This window comes from Ixodes scapularis, unplaced genomic scaffold (genome assembly GCF_016920785.2).
Source record: "Ixodes scapularis isolate PalLabHiFi unplaced genomic scaffold, ASM1692078v2 PGA_scaffold0__279_contigs__length_252992795, whole genome shotgun sequence".
NCBI classification, from domain to species: Eukaryota; Metazoa; Arthropoda; class Arachnida; order Ixodida; family Ixodidae; genus Ixodes; species Ixodes scapularis.
In genome coordinates this window covers 162,439,746-162,460,183 of record NW_024609835.1, presented here as the reverse complement: position 1 = coordinate 162,460,183, position 20,438 = coordinate 162,439,746, and the positions used below count along the sequence as shown (strand labels likewise).

At 44.4% G+C, this 20,438-nt stretch overlaps 1 pseudogene; it reads left to right on the top strand.

The window, feature by feature from the left end:
- The first annotated feature begins 914 nt into the window (after positions 1–914).
- Positions 915–20,438, top strand: part of LOC121047111 — a 78,817-nt pseudogene continuing 59,293 nt past the window's right edge.

The following is a 20,438-nucleotide window of genomic DNA, read 5'->3' as shown; positions in this document are numbered from 1 at the left end:
GACGTCGCTTGCAGAATGCGACATTGAAGAACGAAGATGGAACACCTTGTGAAAGCTGTCCTGGCTGCTTGTGCAGTGGAGTGCATAGTCGAGCAACTTCGCCCAGCAGGCCGCAGCCTTCCGTTTGCACTGTCTACGGACGCCTCCAACAAGGAAATAGGAAACTTTTCCCCATCGCCGCGCGCGACTATGACGTGAATGGTGCCGGTGTAACGGACGCTCTCATTGACTTCTGTGAGCAGGCGGACGAGACTTCCAGCGGCATCTGCGAACTCTCCGCAACAAGTTTGGAGAAGGTGGATCTTCCTTTAGAGCGAGCTGTAGCGTGTAGCGCGGATAACGTTTCTGTGAATTATGGGAAACACAACTCTGTTTTCCAGAAGATGCAGAAAGATCAGCCGCACTTGTTGGAGGCCAATTGTAATCGCCATGTAGTCCACAACGCTGTCAAGCACGCAGTGAAGTCTTTAAGGTTTGATGTGGAAGCCCTTGTACTAAAGGTCTTCAAAGAGTTTTCTCCTAGGTCAAAATGAGTAGAGAAATTGAAAACGTTTTCGACTTCTGTGATCTGGAATATAGCAAAGTGCTGGGTCATATTTCTGTCCGTTGGTTAAGTTTGTTTGCGGTCTTAGACAGACTGATTAAGAACTGGGCTCCCATCAAGTCCTACTTTCTGAGTAAGGGCGAGGAGGAGTGCGAACAAATAATCTGTATATTTATTGGCAACCAAAATCCATAAACCAAGGTTATGGATTTTCGGGGTGTATCACGCTTCCGGAGTGCTACCTGCTGTTCATGCACTCGTTCTTTGCAATGATTCATTCAACAATGAATCATTGCAAAGATTCATTGTTGAATTTTGCAATTCAACAATGAATCATTGCCATCAATCAACGACAGAACTTTACGCTGTAATGACTAAGCTCAGGAAACACCTGATTAACCAGAAGGATGATATGTTCTTCGGTATCAAGGTTAATCAGTGACTTTAAATCATTCCGGGCGTACAGGCTCCAATGCTGGACTTCGTGAATGTTTGTGACAGGGCCCTTGCGTATCTTGAAAACTGGTTTGATTTCGAGAATTCCCCATTTAAGGGGCTCGCCGAATTGGATCTGCGTAAAGGTGCACCCAGCATGTCAGTCGTATTGAATGCGGGGGAGCTTTTTGACATTTTCTTTGAAGAGGAAGGCGAGGAATTGTACTCGGAGCTTTGTCTTTTGAGGGATACTCTACCTGGATTTCTAGGACACGACGAAAAATCGAGCTCGATCTGGCTCAAATTCTTGAAAGAGGTAAGGTGCCCCCATTTGCATAACCTAATGGAGCATGTTCTCTCCATTCCTATCAGCAACGCGTTTGTGGAACGCGTTTTTAGCGCGATGGGGAACTTGTGGACGGACGAGAGAAATCAGCAAAGCGTCCCAATGGTTAAAGCGGAGCTGTGTGTGCGGTACAATTTGGTGTACCGCTGTGAAGACTTTCTAAAGATGGCGAGAGAAAACAAGCAGCTCATCCGAGCAGCTATCCGAATTCGAAATATACATTCAAGTTCCGCATATAAAAAAAAGGCGAGCATGAAAAATGGTACCCTTTTTTGTTTTTTTTGCGTTGTTTTGTGTATTGCATATTACTGCGCGTGTATTTATATATGATATTATTTGATACACTGCGGCATATGCACTGTATACTTTTTAACAAAAGTAATGCCACTGGTTTGGTGGATTTAGGCGCGAAGAGCATTTTATGGACGAAGTACGTGCGATTATTTTTCAGTGCCGCACATGGGGACCAAGTAATCGCAATTTCTCGAAAGGGGTCTGAGAGTGGCGAGGCAGCATGTTACATTTTTGTGTTGGTAGGATATTGTTTCTAGAGCTGTCATAAGCGGTTATGTGAATTTTGCATTTTTGTATCTGTAGTACGTTGTTTGTGTCACAAGACGTTATGTGGATTTTGTATTTTCTTTAACATAGATTAATAAATGTTTTATTTCAAAGAGGCGCTTTTGATTGTTCGATTACATAGAGTATTCTCCACCTTGTACATAGCTTATCTCTCGTACTGCCAAACTGTCGTACTGCCAAACTGGAGACGGGCACCAGACTTTGTCGAGCTGCCTCTGGCAGCTTTTTTTGGGGGGCACCGTTGGCTCAAGGTCATAAATAATGTTGATTTTATTTGAAAAGACGTGATCTACTCGTCCAAAACCCCGAGCTGGCGACTTTAAAAAAAAATATGAATTTGCCCTCAGTCTACACGAGCGTAATGGTTTCTGAGAGCAGCAACAAAAACCTTAATCACTTTTAGTAGAAATGTTATTCCTCTATCTGATATTTTTATGCCAATGAGCAGACTAGTTGGTTCTCCATCTGCTGTGCGCGGCAAGTTTGTCAGAAATCACTTTATTTTTCACTAAAGAGGGTATATAATTGCACATATTATTGAGCTGAGTGCTGTGTATTTGTGTACATGTACATTATACTAATTCCTCTCTAGGAAATCATTCGTTACAATAAATTTCACTGCCTGTCAAATACGAACATTGCATCTTCCTTTGAACACAAATTCAATCTCCTAGAATTAAAAATATATACCCCCCCCCCCCCCCACCCCCCCGCCGGTTTGAGGGCCGGTTTTTTTTTTCTCGGGTAAAGGTGGCAACCCTAGCTGCCATACCGCGAAACGGTCAAACCGCAAGACAAACCTGCTTGCCGAAGGCTTCGGAAAGCCCGGAGCTGGTCGAATCCTCCGGTCCGTAAGCGACCGGAGCACCGCCGCGTACATCCGGGACCTTTCCGTGTCGGCGCCTGATCCCACCACTCTTTTCTAGTATGCGCTGCCCTTTCCAGCGCTCGGTGGCGGGTATGTCGACGGGTCATTTCTTGTTTCCGTACTTTATGAACTGCATTTGTTTTTGTTTTTTTCTGATCTAAAATACTGAACAAACACTACTTTCATAAATAATTGAAACGATTCGCGCCACTTATATTTTGTGTTTCGACTGAGAAGAAGCATTTAGCGACTCTGGCCAGTAGTAAGGCAACGACCAAAGACGTCACATGTTGCGAGCTTTCGGTACCGCGGGTGGAGGAGGTTTCCGCGTCGTCTGATTAAAATATGATGAACTGATATTTAGTTACTCTCTCCGAGCCCGTTGGCTTGCCCAAACCCCGAGAGACGTGGAAACCGCAAAAAAGGTAGACGCTTAAATATGATTGCAAGGCCCCTTTAAGCTCGAAACGAGGCATGACTCTCTTTTGTTCGCGTTCATACCAAACTGATTGTTTCAGTACCGGGCCCCGGATGTCCGTCATCTAGTCAAGAACGCGATTAAAATACCCTACAATGAAGCAAAAGCAGGCATCAAGGTTGTTAAAGAATAATGCGAAAAAGCGTGGTTCGCGGGGGCATAAACTTTAATAAACCTGTACTTTATGCACCCCTGAAAAAAAAAAAAAAAAAAAAAAAAAAACGGATCACCCGACTTTTTGTGCCAAACAAGTAGGAGCCATGGCGCAAAAGTTTAGGGTTCACAACTACAATTCCTACACCGAAGAAATGCTGCCGTGTGAAAGAAAAAAAAAAGACGTCACAGAAAAAGCAGCCACAAATTCTGCAGACTCACGCCGGCTGGAAAAATATCCTGACGGCAGAGGATATCGCCAGCTGCTTGTCTGGCAAAGTGCAATATATCCGTCTGCTTCGCCCAAATGCAAAAGCCACGAACGTTAAAAAAATATAGATATATATTTCAAAAACTAGCAAAAAAAAACACGAAAATATGCAACAATACTTTGTAACATCTACTCGCTAAAAATCATCAGCCGTCCGTTCTTGTCCTTTCCGTTGGGATACGACTTTACAAAACAAGCCTTTGGCTTTGTGTGGCAGTCATTCGCTTAGCTCGTAAAATAATTTTTGCGAAATGCAATCAAATACCACGAGTGATCCGCAAATGTTCAAACGCGTAGATCTCGGAATCGCAAAATCTATCTCCATGGAGGATCCGGGCGGGAGCCAACACAGCGAGAGAAATTGATACTACAAAGCACACGCGCTCCATGCGCCACCTCGCCATATTTGAAGGCTACGTGGCTCAAGGTACTGCCTGTTATAAAGTGCACGATCGATATCCATTGATCCACCCATTTATCCGAAGCAGTCGGGCGGTCACATCACTCCGGCTACGGAGAAAGGAGGCGGAACAAAAATATAGTTCGCTAGTTTCGAACCGAAAATTCAGTATTACGCCTTTTGCACCATGAATATTTTGCGTCGTTGTCAAAATGCAATCCACCACATGCCCAAAACTAGGTATAATAATAACTTTCGTAATCTCCATTGTTTGTCTGTCATTATGCTGATTCTTTGTTTTATTTAAGGAAAACAGTTTGCATGATTTTTATGAACGTAAGATCAATTGGCTCTATTGTAATCTGGAACAAGATAAATATGTTAACTGACTCCTATTAAATATTATACCACTAAATAAAGATTACAAAAAAACAGTTAAATTCGGATTTAAATTTTATTTAACGGTAGAACTAAGTAACTATTTTCAGAAAACAATTTGAAAATATTCAGTCAATGTTTATTCTTTACTCGTTATCGATTACTTGTTTCCTCAAATGCTAGTTTTTTTGTTGCACTCATTAAACCTTGAATAATGTTTCTCAAGAAAAACTGACAGGATCGATATATCAATAAAAGAAATTTGCAAAAGGCAGTGACTACCTCTGAATTACTCAAATATGCATCAAGGCTTGTTAACTTTTTTTTTTTATTCCTTCTTTCTTCGAAGCACCCTCAAGATCTCAAGAATTTGCAGCTCGAATAAAAAAAAACAGTTTTAACCCGCCTCGAGCCCTTCATTCACTGAGAACGAATTGTAGCGATTCGGGATGCTCTTGCGTTTGTGGCTAGTAAAAGTGCGGATTCAAGGGAGCGCAGAAGGCGGCGGCACTGGTCTTATCCATCCAGCCTTTGTGGATCATCCATTCAGACTGCGGAAATGACCCTCGTCCCAAGGGTCATCAAGCCAGGTTCGCAGTACTGGAGAAAATATAGCAGACAATGGCAGGATTTCAAAAAAGAACAACGTAAACAAACCGAAGAATTAAAATAATGCGAATACAAAAAAAAAAAAAACCAATTACATACAATAAAAGTTCTTTAGGGTTGACATGTCACTAGTGATCTTGTTTGGTACAAGCTCGCCTCAACTGCAAAACTATGTGTTCACCTCCTCTGAAAATTTAAATACCGAATATATGGCCATGATATAAAATCTATCTGAAAATACAAACCCAGAAAAGTCTGGAAAATGGCTGCTCTTAACGAACCACCACACTAAACATGTCTGACGGACCATGAAGGTTAACTCTTTTCTGATGTTATCTGTCCTGTTGCTTTAAACAACAATGTTTTATTTTGCACACCTAAAGATATTAAATAATTCCTACTTAAAATAATGTAAAATACAGTTTTATTAGTGATGTCACATATGAGCACAAGTCATACAAGCCATTATAGATCACCTATATGAATACAACCACATCGGCTGACTCCGCTTTAATTAACTCTGAAGTGCTTAAAATACAAAGCGCACATCTAGCCAAATATTCAACATACTTTTTGAACAATCGTTTTCCACCGGCCACATCCCAGAGGAGTCGAAGATGGGAAGGTTGTTCCTCTTTTTAAACTCTGAGATCGCCGCCTCCCAGGAAACTATCTTCCCATCTCCCTAACTAGTGTTGTGTGCACGATACTTGAACATAAATATTTTCACATGTCTCATCACATCTGGCATCTAACAACTTCTGCAAACATCAGTAAGGCTTTCGTAATTTTGTTTTCTTCGAGGCTCAACTGCTTGAATTCACTCATGATTTACATCTTAGTATAAACTTTAAATCTCAAAAAGATGCAATATTCCTCTTTTTGTCTTTAAGTATTCTATCGTGCTTCTTATTGTTGTCTTTTGTTCAAGATTTTTTTTTATACCCTAGCTCTGTCATAGATTCCCAACTTTCTCTCAATTCGCTTTGAGTACACTGCTTGTGTTGATTACCAGTATGAATTTACTGATACATCTTCAGGCGTTACGCAGGGAAGCGTTTTTTTTTGTCCCTTTTTTATTTCTCATTTACATTAACTATCTTTCTATTCATCACCCTCAAATGTACATTTTTTTCGCTGTCGACTGTGTTTTATACAAAAAAAAAATCCCTCCAGAAGACAACTCACTACTTTACCATGATTTGAACCTTCATAATAACTGGTGTCAATTTTTCCTACTGTTACTAAATAAACCAAATTGCCAGGGAGTTGACTTAACTCGCAAACATACAATCTCAGCTTCCGTACACTTTAGGCACGTTATCTAAGTATATGTTCATCTTACAAGTATCATGGTGTCTATTTCACATCTAACCTTTCGTGGGTCATCAATATTTCCACAGTAACATATGACGCATCCAGAACTCTCAGATATATAAAACGTAACCTTAAAATAGACCTTGATCATCTCCTAAAATTGGCTTACGAAACATATGTCCGAGGCAAACTAGAATGTGCATCAGCAATGTGTAGCCCCCATAGAAATACCTACCACTCGCATCGAATCAGTTCGAAATCGCACAGCACGCTTCATAGCATCATCCTTTTTCTTGAAAATAAGTGTGTCTCTCCTCCAACGTAAGTGCTCATTACCTATACTTGAAGCACGCCGCACCATCTCTTTCGTGTATAACTCATGTTATATTACAAGTTTGCAGTACAAACTCTTATTTCCTGAAAGCGCCTAATCATCCCATGGCGCCACAAACTGCAGAAGCTTTTAACAATCTCACCGGTTCAACACACACATTAGTTAATTCAGTTGTGCCATGAAGCATCCACGCATAAAACAACCTTCCATAATCCAGTCACCATTACTAAGACCAGACTGTTTGCTGAAAAAAATCTTATTGTGGTTTCATATCCACTGCGTTTCTTTTCTAATTACACTTACTTTGTATGTTATGTATAATATTGTTGGTTTTCGGCATAATTCAATTATATGTTCAGTGTGTATATTTCAACTGACTTCATGTGTAAAATTAATTGACACCTGTGCATTATTTGTGAGTGTTAGTATCTGTTCCGTTCTTTATTTAGGATGTGTTTAAATGCACCCATTTCCCCTTACGCAATGCTTTTAATGAGCATTTAATGTGTTGCGAATAACAATAAACCATCAATGAAACGGGTTTTTGTTTCTGAAATATTTTTGCATGGTGAGTAACTATTTGAACTGCTCTCGGATTGATTTCCTCAAGAACAAGTGCGATGTTTCCAATATGTTTCACGTTCTATGGCTCAACTTGGGGCATCAAAGATACAGTACGATTTAGTAGCGCAAAAGCCTAAAAACAAATATAGTTACGGTATTTATTATAAAACCAACACGCATATTATAGTGTATGCTCCCTTTAACCACTTTTCTCTTGCTCTCTCTCTCTCTCTCTCTATCTGGTTATTTCTCTGGGGACCGCCCGTGTTAGCGCTTACAATTTGCCGCGTTCTGCTCCAGTCTTTAACCCCCGAGGCTACAAGACGGGCTTGTTTTCCATATTGACTCCTGTGGGGTATTGGTTGAAAAGTTACATTTGAAAGGCAATTATGGACAAAAGGGGGTTGAGCAGAGACCGTGTTCGAAGTCCGTGTTTACATTCTGAAACTAGGAACCTGTTTTCGCACCGAATTCGGCCCTGCTTATAAAGCTAAACACGGATGTTCTCTCTGTGCAAAGAGTTCGACGTGAAAGTTTGAACTGTTCTCAATTTCATATAGTTGACTCATGAACCTAAGTTTATTAAAAACTGTTTAATAGAAAGCGTCTCTTCTACCAGAGTAACACAAAGTATATACGATGCTTCGGGCGAGAGTGCATGCACAGTCAGTGGGACACGTTAGTAAATGGCAGAGAACGCGCATTTCGAGACCACCTCTATCCCCTTAACGTCTTTGACGAGTTAGAGTTACAGCAGTGATTCCGGTTTGGCTACGACCGCAATATATGTATCCCGACGAAAAAAAAATAAAGCGCCAAATTGATGAAAAGTAAAGCGACGATTTATTCAATGCCAAATTCAATTCATCCCATCCGCACCCTACAACTTTCGCAGACGTTCCGAGTTTGGTTCCTTACATAATAACCCTTGTCAATCGCAGCAGGCTGGTTGCGGAAATGTTGGTCGCAGCTCTCGTTTTGCTCTCGATTTCTCCGAGGAAGCTTGCAGTATTTGGCAAGTGCAAAATCGCCGCTTGTGATATAAAAAGTCATAAAGTTATTCCATACGAACTTTGTCAAAACGAACAAATTGTACCGGCTGCGTAAACGATACTTCTTTTAGTACAATGTTTGTTTGAGTTCAAATATTTTTGTATTTTTTGTGCTTCCAGTAGTACGACGTCTGCAATAGATAGTTTTAGTATTACGTATGAACGAAAACGCAAGCGCTGTGCGTTTGAGTTGCGTGCTCTGCGCTGCACAGGCGCGCCGTCGCCATGCGCCAATCCAATACCGCAGCGTCGGCTTCGCACACCCCCAGTCTAGAGCACGACACCTTTTAACAAACGTACAGTACTTGCGGTTGCTCATATATACAATAATAAGACTGAATAATCACTGCATTATCTAGCTTAGACGTATTTTCAATGCAGCCAAAAATGTGTTTTATGCAATATAAAAGGCACTAACCCTCCGATTTGTTAACGTGAGATTTCTTACTGCGATCTATATAGCCTAGGAATGCGACATTAATAAATAAAAAAAGGGGAAACACATCGGCCAGAACAGTGGCCGAGGGGGGCACGTTTCGTTCAGAATATCGTAGTTGCGTCTGTTCAGAAATTCCTACTAACTGAAGTCATAGTTGATTCCTAGTTAAGTGGATATGCGTCGATATCCTTGCTGACGGCATTTCCAAATAGTCGCCGGTGGCTCTAGGAACGTTTCTCCTCGCGAAACCGGTCACGGAACCTAAATTTTTCTCATACTGGCCTTAAGGAATAGCCACGTTCACTAACGCACCGGCGCAGAAATCCTGGGTACAATCTCTGCCCTTGCTTAATTTGATCTGGATGAAGGATCGTACCGGCGCGCAGTCCTGTGCCACTGCTGCGGAAAGTCCGTTAAAGACACCAGGCTGGCTGTTATACTACTCTGTCTAAATAGCTCGTGTAGAGTAGAGGGACTGGAAACCCATGACGGTAAATAACTTTTGCTGCCTAAACAAGCACACAATAAACAAATTTGCCTCCAAGGTGGCCCTGATCGTGCAGTGTAGCTGTATCAGGGGCACTGTAAGTGTGCAACTGGGGCAATGTGAAACCTGGTCGAAGCTCACTTGCTTTTAACAACGAACTAAGCGTACATGTTGAAGGTGTAACGCTACATATCTTGTGATAACTGAAGCTTTCCAATTATGTAATTACTCGTGTGACCAAGCATGACTAAAAATTCGTCATCGTTCCTTCTGAATTCATTATTCATTGAGAATTTAAAGAGGGACTCGAAGATTTTTGCGATTACATTACGAAAGCATTTAAATACACATATATAAAAAATGTTACTCATGAGCCGCTTGCTTCGACTAAATGTCTTGAGCCAATATTCGAAAACCGCTGACCTGGGTTAGCTTTTACAGTCAACAAGTAAGATCTAAAAAAGTTATAAAAATGTAATTCGCTTATTGTTTTTTATAAGAGGAAAGAGAGGTTAGATAAGTTTGTGAGCTGTGCAAGAAGGTTCCCAATACGAAAATGGTCACAAACATCATTTTCAAGTTGCTGATAATTTAACCTGAACTAAAAGCCAGAAAGAATATAACAATTCCTTCTTTCCGTGCAAACCATATAAAGAATATAGCTCATGAAATAAAGTTCTGAGGTAAATTATTGTAACTCTGGAAGCGAACCTTTTACATTAAAAAAATAAGCAATGAAGTAAACCAATAGCATAACAAAATACCATCTATCGGAGCAGTAGTATATACATCCTAATTAGGGAAATTTTCCGGAAACTTTTGAAACCCGAGCTGTGTATTTAAGGGACATTCTTGCTTTTCCAAGTTTTAAAGCATGTCTGCAAAATTAAACGGTTTAAATTTTTTTTATTCTCATTCAAGACTACAACTCATGCGAAACGTATGATAAGAACCCACTGAAAGGATAAACAAACGTAATCTCTTGGGGAAAATCAATCAACCTTTAGGGAAATAAGTATACGTTTATTTAATCGCGGTTCTTACAAAATGTACAAACCGTTCATAAGGTCATGCGAATGACGCGTAGCGTTGCAACTGCGTTTGAATAAAATTTAGAGAGTTCACATAATAACATTTTAAAATGTACGAGATGTTTTTCTGAAGTTCAAATGTAATTATGTTTACACAACGAAAAAACGAAGTTACGTTGCTTCTTTTTCACTTTCCCATAATTTACTGTTTTTCTGTATCATGTTTAAAGACTGCCCTCTTTGCAGCTAATTAAAAATGTAAAGTTGCACAGTTTGGGATAGAGCGTTATTGTAAATGTTAGGCGTAAAGTACGATGTGACGGCTATCTAATAATTGGTGTAACAAACCGTTCATCAAAATTATGTCTGGGCTTAACTGTCTACTTTTTAAATGCTTAGTGTTGCACATTTAGACCAACCTGAAACAAAGCAGCTCACTTGCGCCGTTACGTTCGTTTCGTTATGTTTGTATTTGTCGATAAACTGCTGTTATGTAAATATTTGTTCCAAATCTATTTGTGTTGATAAATGAAGCTTAATGGAATGTAACAACTTCCACCAGAATACACAATATTACGACAGCATTAAGTGTAAAGCACTGTTAGAAAATCGCAGTTCTTCATGAGAAATCCTCCGCAGTTTTGCCCCCCTAATTTGCCTGCCAGCGTATGCAACCTAAATAGTCAGAATACTAGAATTCGAAGTTTTCGATAAAAAAAGAAAGACAACACTCCAAATTGAATAGAATCGTTCGCTCAGTATTGTTCACTCACAAGATAACATATCGTCACAAACAGTGAATAACTGCAGAAACTGAACGTTTAATTGAGCCAACTTGTGCCCAAAACAAAATAGGACAAGGTTAGCGTCGCAGGAGTTGACGTCGGCGAAACGGCAGGATTGGGTGCTGGGACGAAGCTCAGTGTGGCTCGACACGCGAGCCCTTTATGTACACGCGTGGGCTTCTGGAATAATCGGCGTAGAAGGTTCGACGCGTAGAACCCATTCGGACCTCGAATAAACGAAAATCTACTCGATTTCGTCAAAAACCGACAGTTACAAAAATGACAAAAAAGGCGCTTCCTCTCTGAGGCATCGAACCTGGAGCCCTTCGCGTGGAGCCAGAGCCGCTCGGCACTGGGCGCTTTTTTTTTCTTTTATTCAGTGCGTAAAATCAGACTATCCATATCTTGTGGGCAGATACTGATTAAACTTTCTTCATACACAACAGGCAATGGAACAGGTCCGTCCAGTCTGGTGTATTGTCGGTAAATTCAGAAACACCCTCCACTTGGGAAATAAGCTCAGTGAAGTATTGCGGCGCTGACTTTTGTTTGACCGCTGAGTACCTTACATCCATACGAGATTTTCATGAAGAAAAAAAAAAAACCAAGCGTCATAATAATATCAAGTGGGACACTTTCATATTTCTCAATAGGGAGAAAATGAATAGTATGTGTTGTTATTTCTGTCTTTTTTATCGTGCGCTTCAGGACATCCCAGAACATAGCAGCATCCCAGCAATTTATGAACACATGCTCGATTGTTTCCGGCTGTTTGCAGAGTAGACAGTTCACACCCTAGGGTACAAATATTCCCCTCCAGCTAAGCACACTTTTACAGGGAACGTGTCACTATGCAACCGGGAAACGAACGATTTTGCGGCTGGGGGGTGCAACCTTTTTCAGGCGGACCAGAACATCGCCTCCAGGCATGTCAGTCGACAAAGGCCTATACAATGGAGCAGGAAAGGGGCTATCAATCAGATCCCGGATCAGTTTTTTTTTCTGGAGACAGTAAACAAGTACTCCTGCGAGTAACGGACCATCAAAAATTCACACGCGTTCACAAATTCCTTCACAAGCCCAACCATTCTAGCCGGGGGGGGGGGGGGGGGGGGGGGCACTAGCGGAAGAAATAAGAAGAGACGGTAAGTGGGGTGCTCTTCTGCACTGAAACATGACTTGTAAAAAGGGGTGTTTTGATTTCGCAGGAAAAAGAAGCGCGCAACAGCTTGTCGGACAAACAGATGTGAAAGACAGTCCTCCCCGAGAAACTCGAAGAAAAATATTGTCTCCTCTCATTGGTTCAACGGCACTTTTTCATATAAAAACAGCAAACGCTCTATGCATTTTTTGTATACTCGTTCGACCACAACCTGCAGCGCATACCAAAAATTGGCAACAATGAATACATTGCATACAGTTGCTCTAGTAAAAATAGACAAATCTCGACCGCACCATCTGGCGGCCCGATCTCTCAGATCCTTAGCAACGCTAGCCCAATACTCTGGATTAGTTCTCAGGCATTGTAGCGGGGCCCCTAGATACTTGCTGGGCGAGGTGCTCCATTTAACTCCTTTAAAATACTGAGGGGTTGTATCGCAGTCGGCGTACTAGGTGCCAGTACAATTTTCGATTTTTACAGCGCCGCCTGTTGCATTACAAAACAATTTACAGTGTTCTAAGACGCTAGTAACGCTTTTTTAGAGCGCAGCTCTTAGGGGCCCGTTCCCGGCTTGAGCGGCGTCGGCGTCGCCGTAACCAAGGTCATCCCAAGGTCACGTGACCCCCAAGGTCACCACAAGGTCACGTGACACCCAGTCACGTGACCCCCTGAAGTCACGTGACCCCCGAGGTCACGTGACCCCCCCCCCCGAAGTCACGTGACACCCCCCAGGTCACGTGACCACCCCCAGAGTCACGTGACCCCGCCGAGGTCACGTGACCTCCCCGATGACGTCATCGATGACGTCACCGGCATCCGCATCGTCATCGTCATCATCACTGATGACGTCATCAGTGACATCACCGGTATCCGCATCGTCATCGTCATCATCACTGATGACGTCATCAGTGACGTCACTAATGACGTCACCGGCATTCACATCGTCATCGTCATCATCACTGATGACGTCATCAGTGACGTCACCGGCATCTGCATCGTCATCGTCATCATCAATGATGACGTCATCAGTGACGTCACTGATGACGTCATCAGTGATGATGACGATGACGATGCGGATGCCGGTGAGGTCATCATTGACGTCACTGATGACGTCATCAGTGATGATGACGATGACGATGCGGATGCCGGTGACGACATCAGTGACGATGACGTCATCGGGAAGGTCACGTGACCTGGGGGTGTCACGTGACTTCGGGGGGCATCCGCATCGTCATCGTCATCATCACAGATGACGTCATCAGTGACGTCACTGATGACGTCACCGACATCCGAATCGTCATCGTCATCATCGCTGATGACGTCATCGGAGTCCGCATCGTCATCGTCACTGATGACGTCATCAGTGACGTCACTGATGATGTCATCGGCATGGTCACGTGACTCCCCAAGGTCACGTGACCCCCCCCCCCAGGTCACTTCACCCCCCAGTACCCTTCCCTCCTCCTCAAGAGCTGCGCTCTAATTCGGTGTTACAGGGAGTTGTAAACGGCTTTCACTTTTTTAGAGCGCAGCTCTTAGGGGCCCGTTTCCGGCTCGAGCGGCGTCGCCGTCGGCGTCGGCGTCGGCGTAACCGCGCGGTGCATCATGGGAAATGTCCCATAATGCACCGCGCGAGCCCCCCACCAAGGTCACGTGACCTCGTGGGGGGTCACGTGACCCCCCGAAGTCACGTGACTCCCCTGAGGTCACGTGGCCCCCTCCTCGAGGTCACGTGACCCCCCGATGACGTCATCGTCACTGATGACGTCACCGGCATCCACATCGTCATCGTCATCATCAGTGATGACGTCACCGGCATCCACATCGTCATCGTCATCATCACTGATGACGTCACCGGCATCCACATCGTCATCGTCATCACTGATGACGTCACCGGCATCCGCATCGTCATCGTCATCATCACTGATGACGTCACCGGCATCCACATCGTCATCATCACTGATGACGTCACCGGCATCCACATCGTCATCGTCATCATCACTGATGACGTCACCGGCATCCGCATCGTCATCGTCATCATCACTGATGACGTCACCGGCATCCACATCGTCATCGTCATCATCACTGATGACGTCACCGGCATCCACATCGTCATCGTCATCATCACTGATGACGTCACCGGCATCCACATCGTCATCGTCATCATCACTGATGACGTCACCGACATCCGCATTGTCATCGTCATCATCACTGATGACGTCATCAGTGACGTCACTGATGTCGTCACCGGCATCCGCATCGTCATCGTCATCATCACTGCTGACGTCATCAGCGACGTCACTGATGACGTCACCGACATTCGCATCGTCATCGTCATCGTCACTGGTGAAGTCATCAGTGACGTCACTAATGACGTCATCGGTACCCGCATCGTCATCGTCACTGATGACGTCATCAGTGACCTCAGTGATGACATCATCGGCATTGGGGGTCACGTGACCCCCAAGGTAACGTGACCCCCCCCTGGTTAGTTTAACCCCGCCCCCCCCCCCAGTGCCCTTCCCTCCTCCTCCTCAAGAGCTGCGCTCTAATTCGGCGTTACAGGGAGTTGTAAGCGGCTTTCATTTTTTTGTTACTACAAAAACAGCAATATCATCTGGAGACGCTAAAACGTTAATTTCTATTTCCCCCATTCGAAAATCCTGAACTTGACTCGATCGGAAAATACTCAAACACAATGGTTCTAAATAACGGGAAAACAATAGCGGCGATATGGGGCACCCTTGCCGTGCTGAAGAAAGGACTTTAATAATATGGGATAATGAATTAATAATAATTAATCTTGTTGTGCATCCTTTATAGGCCATTTTAATGCCTCCGATGATAATCTTTCTCACGTTAGCTCGTTCCAAAACTTCCCGCAAAACATCATGACACACTTCATCAAATGCCTTGGCTAAATCTATATGAAGCATTGCAGCAGGGCTTCTTTCCGCAGAAGAACTTTCTAAGATTGTTCGGACTACATGAATATTAGTCTGGATATATCTGCCTCTGATGCCGCAGGTTTTATGTTCTCGGACCAATCCACAAATTACTCGTAAATCGCTTGGCTGGGATCCTCGCAAAAATTTTATAGTCACAATTAGATAGCGCTATGGGTCGATACCCAGTAACTCGCTGTCGCACACTCTTGTCATCTGATTTGGGAAAACAGTGAGGGACCGAAGAAACGATGGGACAACGCTTTAAGGTCATACGCTTCATGTATAACTTTAAGAAGAAGAGGGGACAGTTATTTTTTTTTTAATTTTTGGTAAATCTCTGCTCCAAGACCACCCGGGCCAGGCGTCTTGTTTACCGCTGAACCGTTAATAGCCCTGCCTTTTTTAATCAGTGTCACCTGCTTTTTGAGTCAATCTTTTTCCTCATTTGAGAGCTGAGGCGCCTCCCGAAGCAACATCCGAATGTTTGTCATTGTAGTCGGCAAGCCGTGCCCTTCAGAACGTTGCTCGTAATACTCGACGAAAGCATGTTCGATGGTATTTTTAGTATCGCAAATAAGACTCCGGTGCTTAAGGACGGATATTTCTTTTTCTAAATCATATTTCCTCTCGTCAGCCAAGGCACGCCTAGTGGGTTGTTCCCCTCAAATAAATTTCTCTGCTCTCGAGCTGATTATTGCACCACGACAACGCTCTTGATGAAGGCTGTCTAGTTTGGCTTGTATCTCTTTTATTGCTGAATGATTGGAACTGGGGATTCTTGCTCATCTTTAGAGGGTTACGAAAGTAATGCGTCATACCTTTTTTCTTGTTTTTTTTTCAACTTTAAGACAGACAACCTTCCTATTGCCCGTAATTTAACATCTTCCTTAAAGTACTCTCACTTTTCCATGCAACTAGGGCCATTACCTGTGCATTCCAGTTTAAATGCTTCCTTTACTTCCTTACGGAAAATATCGTACATCAACAGACTGCTATTTAATTTCCATAATTCCCACGGCATCTTCGATGTCCTTTTCCTCCCGGAAACTGACGTAACAGTGAGAAGACAGTGGTCGCTAAATAAAGCGGTTTTACTTGATAGCCCGATACAAGATTGCTTATTTCGGATGAGACGTAAATTCAATCCAATCGATCGTGGGACATGTGCTGAAAATGTGTAAAACGGAATTCTTTCCCCGCGTTTTCGAGGTGGGCTACGTCCTCTAAATTATATTCGCCGAATAATTCGTTTAGTAATGCAGCACTCCGATAGTAATGCTTCTTGGGATTGACCCTATCAGCTACACTTATACACAATTGAAGTCCCCAAAAACCACAAGTTTGCCGAACTGGACATAGCGTTCCAAATTAAAAAAAAAAACAAAAAAACTCTCTCATTTACGTTATTTGGCACATAAAGGCATCTTGCTCAAACATCTTGATTTACCCATTTTAAGTCGCAAATAGTAAGGCTGCCCTGATCATCTGTTACAACGTTCGCAACACTGATATGTCTGGACTTTTTAAGAAATAGAAAACACCCGGCAGACACTCAGACGGAGTGGCTTACACACACCTCGTAAGAGCGAAAAAATGGTTTTAGCGCTTGTTCTATATGTTGGCTATTTTCAATTTTTGTTTCTTGTACTGCCAGGACATCTATTGTTTGTATACTAGGCGCTGCAGTTGACACTTCTTTTTACGCGTGTTCAATCCACGCACATTTAAGGTCGGAAAACGAAGGGGCTCTAGAGGTGCATTCATACTTTTAAGCGCGTCCAAACAAACGCTGCATTCTTATGAATATCTTGCCATTCAACACTCACTGCGTATTCTTTGCATTGCGATTGTCCGTGGGCACTCGGGGTTGATGTACTCGCCGGGCTTTCTTGGAGCCCTGCTGTTCCCACGAGACTGAACTTTGTTCCGTTTCATCGAGAAAGGCCGGGTCGGGAGGTGGGTCCAGCTGTCTTTTGCCTGCCAGGTTGCTCTCGGTCATAGGCTCGTCTTGTCCCATGGTTGCACCTGGCTGCTCCACTTTATCGCGCTTCTCCTCTGGGGGGCTTGGTATCTCCCGCGGACTTGTCCTTTCTAAGCCTGAGGCCTCACATCCAGGGTTGTAAAGTACCTAGGTACAAGTAACTGTAAATCGGTATCTAGGTACTTTTGTTGTACCTGAAGGACAAACCTAGGTACTTTCATTTCTCAGCATCTGTATCTGTATCTTAGGTACATTTTCCAGTATCTTGTAACCAAGTGAAGTTACTTTTTACAGGTACTTTTTATTCACTTCGTCAAAATCGTAGAAAATACAATATAGCATATAACTGAAAATAAATTATAATTACAGTCGTAACGCAATATAACATCACGTAGTGTTTCCACGCAATAATTCGAACTCAAATTTTGCACTTTACAAAACTGAAAATGTTTGTGAAGAAAAAAACTGGGAGGACGATTAACCTTCGCCTTTAAGAGTTGAACGCGATAGGGTTATCGGGCCCCCTTCGCATGCCCTTCTCAATCGCTTCTCAAGCTCTTGAGTCACACAACGACCTAGTTCTTATGATACAACACTCCCGGCGCGATCGAGGAGCTTTTGCCAGTGCTTTGATGCAATTTTACCCCACAAGGTTTATTTATGTGTTTGCTGGACACGCGCTAACAACACTCGGTGCGTTAATGCCTTTACTCTGACACAAACAGACATCGAGGCACTCTAATGACGGTAGGATCGCAGTGCCATTCCCAAACCCTCCGTTCCCTAGTCGGTAGCATGTCTGGCTCGCAACCGAAGGGTCGTGGGTGCGATCCTGCGTAAATTCTTCAAATTGTTCTTTAAGGCAAACGAATTAGTTTATCAAGTGGGATTATTTGAAACATGCGGCGGCCATTAATTCGTATGTCTTTAGCCACCCTCATTCCACGCGTGACGTCATGTTTCACATGAGCGTTGTGGGTTTGAAATTCCCGCGCGAAGTCATGTGGCTGTGACGTCACGACCCTATCGAGCATTCAAGAATTTCCCGTCACGCCACCGACGCCACCGACATCCGACGGATTTTCTGTGACACGAGCTCCTAAACGCGCTCGCGTTAAAATATTCTATTCCTTCCTAAGAACCAAAGAAAAAACGTGAAAGCTTGAAGACTTTCGCTCGTCGTTGCGTTGCGAAGTTTAGGTGCTTGTGCACTCGACTCTTCGTTTCTCCATGCGGCCGACGTCTACTGGGCCCGCCGATGGCTTCGATGCCAGTGCTGGCGCTGAAAGGCAAGCCACGTCAACAAGCGAGTTTGAGCGGGACGTCGTAAACAGTGGAAGCTGTGTCCTCGGTGAGCAAATTGGAGCGTGAGAGTAAGGCACGTGAGGACTCGACTCCGATGTGGACATCTGTGCAGCGCCGTCACGTGCCTCGCTCCAGTGAACTTATTGGCTCCCCGGGCCCTTTTGTTTTGCCATGTGCCAACTTCTACCAACTTGGAGGCTTCTCCGGCGGCTGTTTCGTGCCGACTGGCCCCGGCCTGTCGGGACTCTCGGGCGCCACTATCCGGGCCCGGGCGCCCGGGCAACTCGGGCTCTATGCTAAGCGTGCCGCCGTAGCGAAGAAGAGCAGAAGGAAAAAGAAACACAGAGGTCTCTCGGAAACAACAACAACGAAGGCTACGTGGCCACGTGGCTACCTTACGTGCATGTCTTCTCTGGCCGAGGGTTGAGTCGGTTGAGTCAGCCCCATTGTCTTTGGTTGACTGGTTGACTTGCGGACGCAATTTGCCTTCATCGTCATGTCTTCGATCATCAATGAGACGGCCATTGTCAGTAGCGTAAAAGAAGGCGAATCAGATGTACCATGGCTCTTTTATAGTGATTATTTTAAACTCGTGAAAACGAAAGAGAATGGGAACATTCATGTTAGGTGTCTGAAGTGCGCCCCGAAACTCAAGATCATCTCGGCGTCCGTCACTAGCACGTCTAATGTCAGAAAGCATCTGATGGTAAGTGGTCCATATGATATGAGCGAATGACGTTTTAGCGAATGACACTTTAGCGAATAGGAACCACTTGAGCGAATGGACGTTTTCGCGAATGACGTTTTAGCGAATACGTTGTTTGTAGCCTGTAGGGACATGGGGACGTTTCGTCGCGGTGTGTCACTGGGTCGCGTGTTAACACATGAGGACCACCCGTTTACGCCGCTTCGCGGCGACAGATGAGGTGGTGCATTAAAAAAAAAAGAAGCTAATTCGAGCTGTCGATGTAACTAGACCCATACACTCTAATGAGTAAAGCTATACGCCCTCCGGAGTGCACTTCTGACGGAAATGGCTATACGCACTCCGCGAAGAGCTCATGCCGCTCGGGCCATTCTTTTCGAACGGCGCGTGTACCACTGGGGAGCTCGTTAACACAGCCCCCCGCCTGCGTTCACGCCGCTTCGCGGCGACAGCATGCGGCTGCTAATTACAAAACTTAACCAGAACACGCGGCTTCGCGGCGTCCAGCCGGCAACCCAAGCCCCGCTGTCCCCAATCGCGCCTCCGGAAAGGGAGTCCCATACCATATACTTCTGCGAAGTTGCATCGACAATATTCGGTTTTCTTAGGGTTGATCGCAAAAAAGAAATGTCGCAAATATCGCCAAATGCCTCAACAAAACAAAATTTTGAAGTAAAAAAATGAAAGCCGTTTACAACTCCCTGTAACGCCGAATTAGAGCGCAGCTCTTGAGGAGGAGGAGGGAAGGGTACTGGGGGGTGGGTCAAGTGACCTCGGGGGGCGGGGGGTCACGTGACCTTGGGGGTCACGTGACCTTGTGGGTCACGTGACCTTGTGGGAGTCACGTGACCTTGGGGCGTCACGTGACGTCGGGGGGTCACGTGACCTGGGGCCACGTGACGATACCGATGACGTCATCAGTAGCGTCACTGATGACGCCATCAGTGATGATGATGACGATGCGGATGCCGGTGACGTCATCAGTGACGTCACTAATGACGTCATCAGTGATGATGACGATGACGATGCGGATGCCGGTGACGTCATCAGTGACGTCACTGACGACGTCATCAGTGCCTATGACGTCAACGGGGGGTCACGTGACCTCGGGGGGTATCCCCAGGTCACGTGACCCCAGGGGGGGTCACGACCTGGGTAACCATCGTGACCCTCGTGAGGGTAACCCTAGTAACCCTTGTGAGGGCAACTCTCGTGACCCTCGTGAGGGTAACTCTCGTAACCCTCGTGACCCTCGTGAGGGTA